Source organism: Malus domestica, chromosome 14, assembly GCF_042453785.1.
Source record: "Malus domestica chromosome 14, GDT2T_hap1".
Taxonomy (NCBI): Eukaryota; Viridiplantae; Streptophyta; class Magnoliopsida; order Rosales; family Rosaceae; genus Malus; species Malus domestica.
In genome coordinates this window covers 5,100,370-5,114,002 of record NC_091674.1, presented here as the reverse complement: position 1 = coordinate 5,114,002, position 13,633 = coordinate 5,100,370, and the positions used below count along the sequence as shown (strand labels likewise).

General features: G+C 35.7%; 1 long non-coding RNA gene and 1 pseudogene across 1 annotated transcript; one reads left to right on the top strand and one right to left on the bottom strand.

Annotated features, from left to right (window-relative positions):
* Nucleotides 1-2,686: 2,686 nt before the first annotated feature.
* On the top strand, nucleotides 2,687-5,871 carry LOC139191115 (rRNA biogenesis protein RRP5-like; annotated as a pseudogene).
* A 3,190-nt stretch (nucleotides 5,872-9,061) lies between these two features.
* Nucleotides 9,062-11,316, bottom strand: LOC114821078 (uncharacterized). Its single transcript, XR_011575450.1, has 2 exons — nucleotides 10,715-11,316; nucleotides 9,062-10,632 (listed from the first exon to the last, which is right to left on the bottom strand). It is a non-coding gene; the product is annotated as an uncharacterized lncRNA (long non-coding RNA).
* Between the last annotated feature and the right edge of the window lie 2,317 nt (nucleotides 11,317-13,633).

Here is a 13,633-nt window from a genome sequence, read left to right as displayed (position 1 = left end):
AGTGAGGAGCCCTTATTCTATAAAAGGATCCCTCACCCTCACAATTAGGGGGAGCCTCATTCTCACCCTCAGAGGCCAATTCTAAGGCCTAACCCCTCATCCTCTCAAAGCTCTGACTCTCAGAAGCTCTCTCCATCTCTCTTTCTCACAAACAGAGAAATACAATATCAGTGTGGACGTAACCCCAAACCTTGGGGTGAACCACCATACATCTTGTGTTATTTACATTACTTGCAGATTCACGGTCGGATTTACGTTGTTCTAAGACCTCCGATTTTGTGCATCAACACACTTAATGAATAGGGTACACACTTAATGAATAGGGTACATGTGTGTGTATAACATTTACATTTGCCACGCTGATGGCATTCTTTGAAACATCTTGGAATTATGTATCAGTCACGACGAGTCATCATGTACTACAATATCATGACATGTTCTAATAGTTTTTGTTTGACAGCTGCTGTTCATACTTCTAGTTTGTCAAAATGCACTACCAAATCTATATTTAATTATTTCAAAAACTCACTGATGAGTGCAGAATGACGAACTACTGTTCACACTTCTAGTTTGTCAACATGCATAACTTTCAATTATTTCACTGTTTGTTGCTTGCTTTGGCTCCTGTTTTCTTTGTTTTGCTAATATTTTTTCTGTTGAGGCAGACTCAAACCAAACGTGTGGAAAAGATCGAAGATCTTAATCCTAACATGGTGGTTCAGGTGTGCAAGTTTTTCTCTCATTCTACTTGCAAGTTTTTTATTTTTATTTTTATTTTATGTACTTTCTAATTTGATTGGGATATAGCAGTGTCTTATGTGGGTCATGATTATTCTTGAATGATAGGGTTATGTGAAAAATGTCACGCCAAAAGGCTGTTTTATTTTGCTTTCGCGGAAGCTTGATGCAAAAATTCTCGTCTCCAATTTATCCGATGGATATGTTCAAGATCTCGAAAAGCAATTCCCAGCTGGAAAACTTGTAACTGGCAGGTAAGTAAATATTTTTCCTATGTTTTTGAAAAAAAAAGTTCCACTGATTGGTAGAATTCAAAGCAGTGATGTACTGTTACTAAGAAGCTATAGTGCAGGGTGTCATCTGTGGAGCCTTTATCGAAGCGAGTTGAAGTCACCTTAAAGTCATTGAACGCAAGCAGTGTGCCCCAATTTGGAAGTAATAATTTGGATAGCTTGCATGTTGGAGATATAATCTCTGGCAGGGTAAAAAGGATGGAGTCATATGGTTTATTCATCACGATTGACAACACAAACATGGTAATGGATGAGTCACATCTAGGGATGGGCAACGGTTATGGCGGGCGGGTAACCACGGTTATTTACCCATAACCGTTTATGCTCATACCCGCATAACCGTTTACCCGTTGGGTAATTGTCTAAACGGTTATACCCATACCCATAACCATTTATAAACCGTTAACCATACTCATAACCGCATATCCATTTAACTGTAACCGTTTAATACCCGTTTACCCATTTACCATTTTTAACCTGTTTATCTTTTTTTTTTTTTTTTTTTTACCATTACCCATTTTTCATCTGTCTACATGTTTTTTAACAACTTGAAAATTAAAAAAAAATTGTTATAATTTTTTTTTTGACAATTAAACACTGTTATAGGTACATTCATAATCCATTTCTGTATTTTAAATTTTTAAGTCCTTATACCATTCCAATAATTGAAATAATTGCCGGTAAAGATACAACGGCGGGCACTGTTACGTGGATTATTTATATGCCAATGTAACGAGAGCAATCCATTTTCCAATCTCTCCCCTAGAAAAATAAAGATTGTTAGGGAGTAGAACAAATAAAAAACACGGACAATAGGAAATATATAACTTGTATGGTAACTATGTGTAGATAATAACCTGAAGATGTTGAACAATATTGAAGGAAGGGTAAAGAAAATGTAGGGGATCAATAACCCTGTAAGAATGTTCGATTTCCAGTTTGTTCGATCCAAGATCAACAGATAGCTACAGTAAACACATAAACAAATCTAATGCATGCATACTGCAAGGGAAATGATTTTAGTGCGCTCCCGTTTATTTTTCTCACTTAAATTTCTTTTGATTTATTCAATTTAAGTATAAAAATATTCCACGAATTATCGTTGATTACTTTTTAATTAATTAAAACACCGCTATATAAATCACATTATAGTCAATAGCATTGATCTAAGTTTTGTCTAATAGAGAACATATTTTGTGTTAATTTTACATATATAAAATAAATGGGTAAACGGTTACCTGTTTATAACCGCGGTTAATACCCATGACCGTCCATTTACACTTCGCGGGTAAACGGTTATACCCATAATCATTTATTTATCTAAACGATTACCCATAACCGTAACCATTTAATTTAAATGGACGGGTAACCGCGGTTACCCATAACCAATAGGTATTTGCCCATCCCTAATCACATCAAGCAAAGTTCACGTTATCAAAGCTACATTTATGAATTTTGATATAATTCCATTTTCCGTTTAAGCCTTTAAATTATTCTTTGATGAGAAACTTACACCGGCAAATTTAAAAATTGAAAGCAAGGTTCATTGTAATAAAATTCATCTTTTTGCGGGAATGCATTTATAATTCATGTACCTGTTTTCATTGAAAGGATTTCATATGTTTTTCTTTTGTGCTTAGGTTGGACTATGCCATATGTCTGAGCTTTCAGAAGATAAAGTTGACAATATTGAAACTAAATACGAAACAGGAGAGAGGGTGACAGCAAAAGTATTGAAGGTATTCTTTTGTCTGTTATGGTTGGGAAAATTCCCATTCTTGAACAGTTGTATTTTATATTTTTACAATTTGTTCGATCATTTTAACTGCATGACACTGAACTTATGAGAACATTTGTATGAAAATACTTTTAACTTCACATTGTGTTTTTGGTTCACTGTGTTTCTGTTTACACATTTCCTCAAATAAAAAATTGTTATGTTCACCAGAAGAAAAGTAAGTTGTCATAAAAATTGTTCTGTTTACACATTCAATAATTGCAATGCGATAAGTTTATGGCTGTGTTATGCATTCATGAAGAATGTTAATTATTCAACTTCCTTTATCAGGTGGACAAAGAGAGGCATCGAGTTTCTCTTGGGATGAATGATGTTTATACCATGGCCAATAATGACCTTGAGACACCCTCAGAACAAGATCCTGATGAAACCATTGTGAAGAATGGTTTTATAGATGTTACTATGTCAGAAATATGTCCCGAAAGCAACTCATTTTTTACCCAAGACATGGATGTCGATACTAAAAATGCAGAATCCCAGTTTTTTTGCACAAGCAGAATCTAGAGCTTTTGTTCCTCCGCTTGAAGTCACTCTTGATGACATAGACCAATGGAACGGTGAAGATAAAGAGAATCTTGATGTAGACACTGTCAATGAAAAGAAAATGCAGCCGACAAAGAAAAAAGCTAAGGAGGAGAGGTTGGTTTTTTATTTGTGTGCGCTTAACTTTTCTTTTATCTTCTAAGGCTGTCACCACCCTCCTCCGTTACCCTTCTGGTTTTAATTTGGAAACAATTTTTTCTCAGGGAGCACGAAATAAGGTCTGCCGAGGAAAGACTATTGGCAAATGATATACCGAGAACTAATGAGGAATATGAGAAACTTGTGAGGACTTCTCCAAATAGCAGTTTTGTCTGGATAAAATATATGGAATTTGTGCTCTCTACAACTAATGTTGAGAAGGCACGTTCAATTGCTGAAAGGTACTCTTTAGCAAAAAACACGCATTGCTTATATGCTAATGGGACAGTCATATGCTTCTGAATCATTTAAATATTGCATGCAACTTGACCTGATTTGGAAATTAATCTAGTTATGTAGTTTGCTATAGGGTTTGAAAACTTGTGTTAGGGTATGGAACAAGAGGTTTTTGGTTTGTTTAAAAGAAGTTTTGTAAAATAAGATTGTCGATGCTAACCTTGTTTTGAACGAACGATTGTAGCCACTTAGAGCATCGCCAATCACCCTCTAGTTTAAGGATTAGTAGATGTCTTGATTCCTTTTGAATTCAATCTTACTTTTTATAAGTTTTGTTTGCAAATAAAAAAAGAATAAAAGAATAATAGTAAATGTTTAAAACAGCATTAGTTATCACTAATTAGTGCTAGGAGCCTTAGGAGCTCCTTTCTCCCGAGTCCCTCCCTAGATTTAGGAGCTCCAAGTAGAATCCTTATTTTAGGAGGTGGATAGGGAGTGACGGGATGAATTTTTCCAAATCCTCCCTAAATTTTAACTAGGATCTCATTTAGGGAGCCCATTGTAGATTCTCTTAAAACTGAATCAAAAGTTCCTATTTGGTGCTTATAACTGTTGCCCTTTGTTCTCTAATGTGTGTGTCTGCGACTCTGCGAGTATATATGTGCTTCTTCTGATAACCCATGTTTACATAAATAAGCTCGACTGATTATCTTTTCTCTGTGAAGGGCTTTGGCAACAATAAAGTTGGATAAAGAGACAGAGAAGGAGAAGCTCAATGTTTGGGTGGCTTATTTTAATTTGGAAAACAAATACGGAAGTCCTCCAGAGGTAATAAAATAGTGAAAGCTGTCCTCGTCTTTCTTATGTTGATATGAAGTCCTTTTACCTGGTTTTTGCTTTATTTCTTTGCAGGAAGCTGTAAGGAAAGTATTTCAAAGAGCGGTACAGTGTAATGACTCCAGAATGGTTCATTTAGCACTTTTAGGACTCTATGAAAGGACTGAGCAACACAGGTTGGCTGAGGAGCTACTAAATAAAATGACAAAGAAGTTCAAGACATCCTGCAAGGTAGTGGTTTCCTACATTTTTGTTCTCCTATCCCGGCATGCGCGTGTCTTTTAAAAGGCTCTTTTGATGTATAAATACTATATTGAATGGACTTTTAGGTTTGGCTAAGGCGGGTAAAGCTGCTCTTAACGTAACAGCAGGATGGGATTCAGGATGTTATCAGTCGTGCTGAGAAAGTCCTTCCTAAGCATAAGCTTATCAAATTCAATTCCCAGACAGCCATCCTTGAGTTTAAATGTGGAGAACCCGAGCGAGGGCGATCTATGTTTGAGAATATTTTGCGGAATAACCCTAAGAGAACAGACTTGTGGAGCGTCTATCTTGATCAAGTAAATGCGTGTTTTCTAGCATTTAAATATTATTTCTTTCGTTGTGTCAAATTCAAGGCAGTAATTGACACTCTTTTTGTATCACCGTGGCAGGAAATTCGACTTGGAAATAGCGATCTGATTCATGCACTATTTGAGAGAGCAACTAGTTTGAGCCTCCCAGCAAAAAAGATGAAGGTATGTATAATTATATTCCCCTTCAACTGAGAATGTTTCCCTTTGTCTTTTCTGTTAGAGCTTATACAGGTGTTTCATTTCTCAATCTGCAGTTCTTATTCAAAAAGTATCTGGCTTATGAGAAGTCTCGTGGTGATGAAGAGAAGATCGAGTCTGTGAAACGGAAGGCAATGGAGTATGTGGAGAATACAGTAGCTTGATTCCTGGTTCAGAATCTTCAGATAGCTACCCAAATTGGCTGTTGGCCTTGTACAAGAGAGGTGAGGTGATGGCGAATTTACCACCGTCACGACAATATGATGCGCCCCATTTGCAACGTTGTTTTCAGCTCTACGAGGAGGTTGACATGGCAGGATGTAGAAGGGTGCCACTATAAAGACGGAGAAAGGTCGTGATAGATGAAGGATTGAGAGATTTGAAGGTGTGGTCAATTGTCCATGGTTGTTAGAAACAACTGACAACTAGGTAAAATTTACGTAGGAAAGTTTGGTGCTTTGTTTCTTGTTACCCTGAAACTGAAATTTATCATTTTTCCAGCGGCCTGCGGAGTTTTGATCTCATTTGTACCCCTTGAGAGTTGTAAGTTAATAGAATTCTCCAGTTGAGTATAGTTTTCTAGTGAATATTTCAGTTCTTTTTGCCCCCTTTTGTTTTTGGGAAGATTCAATATTTGAAGGAGATGTCAAATTTTAAACAAAAAAATTTAAATTTGACAGCTTATGTGACACTTAGATATTTGTTAAAGTTTTGCTCTCCAGTTAATATGTCAAATTTTAAACATAAAATAAAAATTCATATTTATTTTCTTTGCATTTGTAATGAAAGAAAATGAATTTTTTTTGAAGAAATACAATATTCCATATATGAGAAAGGAACCGTACAAGCAACGAGGATAGGATGCTTACAATGAGCCTCAATAAAAACCTTGCTGGGGCTTTCAACCCGGTTCAAGAGAAAAAGAGCGTCCGCACCTCTAAATTAAGTAGTAATACTATCCTCTAAAAGCAAATCAAAGATTACATCAGGAGGTTCTTCAAACCATGAAACTTGAGCATCCAGCGTTAAGCCCAATCTTGCGAGCCGATGTGCAACCTTGTTTGTCTCATGTCGACCAAACGTGGCCTTCCAATTCAGAAAAGATTTAACATTTGACTGGCATCCTGCAAAATATTCCCAAACTGACCATTGCCTAGAGCTGCCGTGTCCATTTGCAAAGCATAGATGACCACTAGTGCATCCCCTGCATGACTCCCAGATTACGAGCAAAAAGAACTGCTGCTCGGGCAGCCATAGTCTCCGCCAAAACCGCCGAGCTGACCCCTTTGAAATGCATAAACATTGCATTTGTAATTAAAAGAAATTAAAAGGCAACACGGGCCTTGGACTCGCAGGGCGGGGTGGAGCGGATCCAAAAAAATGATGAATGGGTACCCAGCCTGGATTGTTGATTTCAGATCCAAATTATGAGATTCAGTCTACACCCCTGTTGTAGCTAATATTTTTTTATCCATTTACGACTTGTGAAAGAGTGCAAATATGGTATCTGGTAAAGCAGCAAATTACAATAAAATCGGCAGTCCCATAGAAAAACAACAAAATAATTTACTTTAGAGTAGTCCCCAAGCTTTAACCAAATACAAAATTGTTTGGACCCGATTTTACATTATCTGCCTGAGTAATCAAGTGCCGTTAAATGATAGGGTGGTTCAAATGATTTTCAATTATTATTGAGAAATAATGTTGTGATTTTAGTCATGATATTATCTCTTAATAATATATTAAATTATTTAAACCTAATATTTGTCTAAATCCCCATTGATTTAACCATTTGGGATATTGGAATACGAACGGTAATGATGCATGCAAGGATGGATGAATGCATGCGCGGGTTAATGCAACAATAAAGATGATGGTTTCGGGTGATAGGCCTGGTGATGTGATAAGCCTAGGTGTTGTTTTTTGAAAAGTCATGGATAATCATAAAGGATCTTGAGATTTTGTCAGATGGGTTTTGATAGAGAATGGTCTCTTAAAGTGAGCAGGTTGTGTTGCAGATAAAATGCAATTTAGTATGCATGCACAGTTGCACCTGGACTAACATGGTGGAAAAAGAGAAGTTTCAGTTGGAATAGGATGCTTTTATTTAGGTCACGTATGTGGAAATATATATATTTTTAAGGGAAATTAGGAGATAGCCTTTATCATAACTTAGAGATATTTGACAGCTAAGATGATTAGACACCAGTTCTGAAGTGATGTTCTACAGAGTTTGAATTGCAAAGGGACTGTACACGATTATCTAGTCGTGCCAAGCAAGTACGTCAGTCCTATAAATACAGATGCAATGGCAACGGAAAAAAGGATCTTCAATTCAACACACAAACTGCCTTGTGCAAACCCTTGCTCTACGCGAAACCTCTCAAACATCTTGAGATTTTTTTTATTTTATTTTTCGCCAACACATCTTCAATTTGGATAAACAGCACTGTGAAGGCAACCGGCGAACATCTTCAGTTTGGATAAACATCACTGTTGTCGTAGAGTTAGCCGACCGCGAAATACCTTCAGTTTGGATAAACAGCACTGCGACAAGGTTGACTGGCTATCTATCCAAGTCTCGGTCGAGAAGGATTTTCGAATTCTTATTGGCAGAGGTTTTCTCATCAGCATTCTCGGCGAAGTGAGGTGTTACAAGTTACTACATTCGGTACATTGAAAGCTGAATTTGATATTGAACTTCGTAGAACTAGCATCCTTGTTTTTAGGCTCTAGAACCCGAAGGCCGAGACGTGTTCCTTCCTTGGCCGCAGTCGCGAGATTCAGAAGTCAGCCGTGCACCCAACACAACATCAACAAAACTCCTCGGCCGACGAGTTGGCACGCCCGCATACAACCGAATGACGTAGTTAACTTATTAATTACTTGCAATGCGTGCCACGTAGGCTTGGTAGTTTTTAGGGTCAGCAAGAATAAATAATATATAAGATAATTTAGCTAAAAATCAATAATTTTTTTTTACTATTTAGCCATATATCAATGGCATATTTTTGTTTTGGACTTAATCGATGATATATTTTTATTAATTAGGCAATAGGTCAATGATTGATGTCGTATGAGCCTTAAATCATTATAAATAGTTAGAACTTGATTCTTCTAAATATCATTCTCTCTTTCTCCCTTTATGAATATCATAAAGGCTTTAAGTCATTATAAATAGTTAGAACTTGACTCTTCTACCATTTTCCATCTCTCTCTCTCTCTCTCTCTCTCTCTCTCTCTTTGTTTACATAGAAGAGTCTGCATAACTCAAGGAGACGAAACTAGGAAACGGACACTGCATTACAGGTGTCTGAATCCAAATGTAAAAAATAGAGCCAGAAAATAGACACTGCATTATAGTGTTTGAATTCAAATATAAAAAACAAAGCCAAGAAATGGACACTGCATTACAGTGTCTGAATCCAAATGTAAGAATCAGAAAAAGGACACAACAACGCAGTGTCTGAATCGAAAAGTAAAAAACAGAATTAGGAAATGAACATTGCATTGCAGTTTCTGAATCTAAATGTAAAAAAGAACATGTGCGTGTAAGTGATAGAAAAAAATGAAACCAGTGAATGAACACTACAATGTAGTGTCTGAATTCAAATGTAAAAAACAGAATCAGGAAATAGACACTGCGTACAGTGTCTGATCTGTATTGACTTATTTCAAAATATAAAAAATATGAGAAATGAGTGTCAGTTGAAGTGGGTGCCAGCTATAGTGGTAGATTTATAAATTTTATTTATTTTACATGCATTTAAGTATTACAAAACATGATTGTCCTATTTATCATTAACATAAATATTGTTGATATATTGTAACATTTTATTGATTTTATACAAAATCACCTATACATATATCTATCTATCTATCTATTTGATGTGAAGTTGTTTTTTGAGAACTTTCAAGAGCAAAGGGTAAGCTGTCAACTGAGGAATATGGCCTTCTGTGTTTAGGATCTTGACTTTTGCAGGACCACCAAGCTGTTTCTTCATGTAAAATGCAACCGATTTCGGAACGATAAAATCTTTCCTGGACTGGATTATGCTACAAGGAACAATGACTTGATGCAGAAGTCTTCTGTAGTCACTTAGAAACACAACTCTAGCTACATTGACAGCAATCCTGGGCTTCACTCTTCCCAAACTGTTTTCGAACTCGGTGATCGCACTTGTGTCGTTTACACCTATTGCTGTTGGTGCAGAACTTGAAACCCAACTTGTGAAATTGTTTTCTATTTGACTGAAGAGTGCATCCAGTTGTGGTCTGGTGAGGCCTCCGTTGTATCCTGTGGTGTTGAGGTACCTACAAGCAAAATAAACGTAAAAGGAAGTGCCGGGTCTCGACGAGATGTGGTATTATTTACATGACATATGACACGAAGAGAAACTTAGACTTCTTTGAGTAGAATATATGGTTAATACAAAGAATTTAATTGAACAAGGAAAATGATGAGTATGATATATATATATATATATATAAAAGTAATGTTTTCTTATTAAATTTATTACATTTATATTCATTTAAGATAAACTTAACCAGTAGTTTACAATTATTGTGCGTGCGTGCACGTGCGAGCTCCTTCTTAACAAGAATTTCATTTCGATGTAGCAAAAACGAAGGATAAGGCTCTTGTAGAGACCATGTACTCCATGGGGGCCCTAATGGCAGCCGAATAAGGCAATTGCCTTGGCCCCCAAATTGGGGGGAGGGGTGGGGAGTTATTTATTTCCACTGCTTGAAGTGATTGTTAGACCACGAAGGGTAAGACAAAGAAAAGCATGTACCATATTTTGCTTTCCTCTACAACATATAAAGTTATAAAACCTAAGTCCCTTGCAATCCTTTTTTTCTTTCAAATTCTCAATCTCTCATTTTCTATTGAATTTGTAAATCAACTCTCATATGGTCTTGAAGATTATAACATGAGGTAACCATAACTATAAATTTATATTTTGTTTTTCAATAATTTTATTATTCAAATATTGGATGACTCTAATATTCGTTACTATTATGTTGATTCTAGAAAGAATATAAGAGAACCAATTGGCGCTATTAAATTTATTTAATATGGTTTTATTGTTCTTTATTATCTTGAAATCTTTAACTTATTGTTGATTGTTAATTATCTAGAGCATGATATAATAATAATTAATAATTATTTATTAAAAAAACCTACATAAATGTACAACGGATTGAAGTGTTTAAGAACTCAAGAGCCCTTTTTTAGTGGCTTGTCTTGGGCCTCGAAACCTCAAGATCCGCCCTGCATGTATTTACCATGTTGGACGCTAGTATTAGAGAGCAAAAAGGGATAAACAATGAAGTATATATATAAGAGGTCTTACATGGTGAATACACGGTTCTATTATTGTCCTGTTTTTGCAATAGTAAAACGAATCCTGCTAAAAAACTGCTCCTTTATTTGTTGGGGGAGAGAGAGAGAGAGAGTTATGACCTGGGAGAGCCACTTAGCAGGATAAGGTGCTGGAAGAGGTGTGGTCTTTGAATAGAAGCGATGCATCCAACCATGGCAGCCATGGAGTGACCCATATATACAGTCCTACCGACATTGAGATGATTAAGAAGGCAGACTAGGTCGTCTGCATAAGCACTGAAGTTGGAGTACCTAAAAGCCACAACCTTGAAGTAGCATGCAAGAAAGGGGATGAGGAAATGCCAAACTGTGCGGTCTGAACCAGACCCATGAGCAAGAACTAACGTCTGAGTTCCATTTCCGTACACATGAGTGTTTAGGGCTTGGACAATCCCTCCTCCCTGACATAAGGCTTCCATCGATCTCTATGTAATAGAGTGAAACAAAATCAACAAATATTTGAGTGAGGGATTGTGTGTGTATGTATATATACACATGTAGAAACTAAGAAACTAAAATAGTAGGATGAAAATATATATATTTGGGTTTTGGATACTGTTTGCATAAATATGTAGATCCAGAAATGGTATTCGTACACACTTTTTTTTTCTTCATAAAGATATATATTTATTTTTGGTCTTTGAATAAAAAATAAAGTAAAGAGGGAAAAATTAAATAACAAAAAATAAACAAGAGTTTACATGTACTTAGAACATCTCCAATGGTTGGGCTAAAAGCCAAATATTTTAGCCCTGAAAATTTAGCTTTTAGCCCAGAAACAGCTTTTCTGCTCTAACCGTTCTAGCCTAAAATTTTAGCCCGGGATTATTTAAAGAATGAATTTAGGCTATTATTTTTGTTAAATTAAATTAAAAAAATAAATATGTAGACTATCGTAAATTAATTTTATGAACATTTTAATCTAAAAAAAATTTAAATTCCGATAAATATTGAAAAATTTAAATTCCGATTTCTGGACTAAATTTCGGGGGGAATCTGGCTTTGGTTTAACATTTAGCATTTAGCCCAAATTTTCCCTTTGGGTTGGAGTGGGTTTGGGGGGTAATTTGGCTTTTAGCCCACCATTGGTGTTGGTCTTAGTAAGTTAAATCAAAATATGTGTCACATTTTAATTGCGTATATGTTTCAGCATTAGCAATATTATATCCCTTCCAACTCCTTAGACTCCATTTATTAATTATTTAATGTGAGTCAAGTCAAACCGACATCGATGCAGTTGGATATCTCCATTCTTATGGACAAAATAAAAGCTTGGTTAAATGCAATTCAACAAATTTGCCGTCCATGAAGTCATTGTGGGGGTTGTTCATACGTTTTTTTAATTGAATGATGAAAATAATTTAGTTTCGGTGCTGTCGATTGGTTAAGATGCAAGAGGCTGTTCTACAATCTATATTCCCATTTAATAGCTTAGGTGCAAGAAAGAAACATCTGCCTACTTCGTTTTCATACCGATATTATATTGAGTTTTAGTGGTATACGTGAATGAGTCAATCGAAGATATATTGTTTGATGAGTAACGGCATAAGTAAAGGAAGTAGGTGAATTATACATTTTTTTTTAGAATGTAATCCATATCGGAAACGTGACAAGATATATTACTACTATAAATGAATGGTTTGAAGACTAATAATACTTAGGCATTTTGTGATAAAATTTAAAACATGTCAGGTTGTGCATGTAGTTAAGTTGAGAAAGTGTTGGTGTGATTAATTGTGGACCGCTGGCCCTGAGACAATATCGATTTAATTAGTTGTGGACCTCTAGCTCGACTTTGAGACCTTGACATGGCATCATAGAGTGTACCCCCCCCCCCCCGGCGCCGCGAACCCTGACTATTCCAATTGTGAACAAGACCCTGACCTTGACGGTGAATCTTCAATCGAAAAAGGTTACTTATGGGGAATTGGTTACATGTGCAGCCCACTAATAACATCAAAAACTTGACAAAATATATTACTATTATGCAGATGATATATTATTACTCTACAAGTGGTTAAGTTGAACAATATCAATGTGATTAGTTGTGGGCTGCTAGTCCAACTATTAGATCTTGAAAATTTCCCCCTTGTAGCCAATATTGCATACTTTAAAGTTGATAGGTATATCAATGCTCACAATATTCTTCTTATAATCAAATTGTTGGATAAATATCAACAATCAATGATAAATTTATATATGCTAATAAATAATAAATGCAAATAGATAATTAAGCAGAGTATAAATAAAACGAAATTAATATTAATAAGAGAAACTGAAGATCGAGGCTTGCATACCACAATGTCCTTGAAATAGAATTTCGTCCCTACTCTGTGCTTGTAGTTCGATGGACGTCTGCTTCACCAGGATTCAACGATCTAAGTCGAGATTCCAGCATTGAAAAACTAGACTTCTGGTGAATATCTTTGTGGTACTCTGAGTATGTTTTGTATGTATGGATTGATGTTTTTTTCAGTGAGTTGAATGATATGCAGATGCATGTATTTATAGTAGTCATATGTCTATTCGCAATAGACATGTTTTTCGAAGGCGACTATCCAATGCAAAGGGTGAGTTGCTCCATATTTTTCTCAGACTTTTTCATGCACCAACAGACTTCATCTAAAAAAATGAGTCTATTGAAAAATAAAAAAAATTAATTTAATCTGAAATTAATTTAATAAATTTAATAAATTACTGAATTTAATTATTAAAGCCCAAGCCCAAGCCCAAGAGTCCCCAGGCCCATCAAGTAAAAAATGGGCTTTGGGGTGTGATTGCTTACAAGGTCACAAGACTCAAAACTAAAGTTTATTTAAACCACTCAAGTGAAAAGATGATCAATTAGCTGAAATATTTGCGTCCAATGGCTAATCCACTTTGAAATATG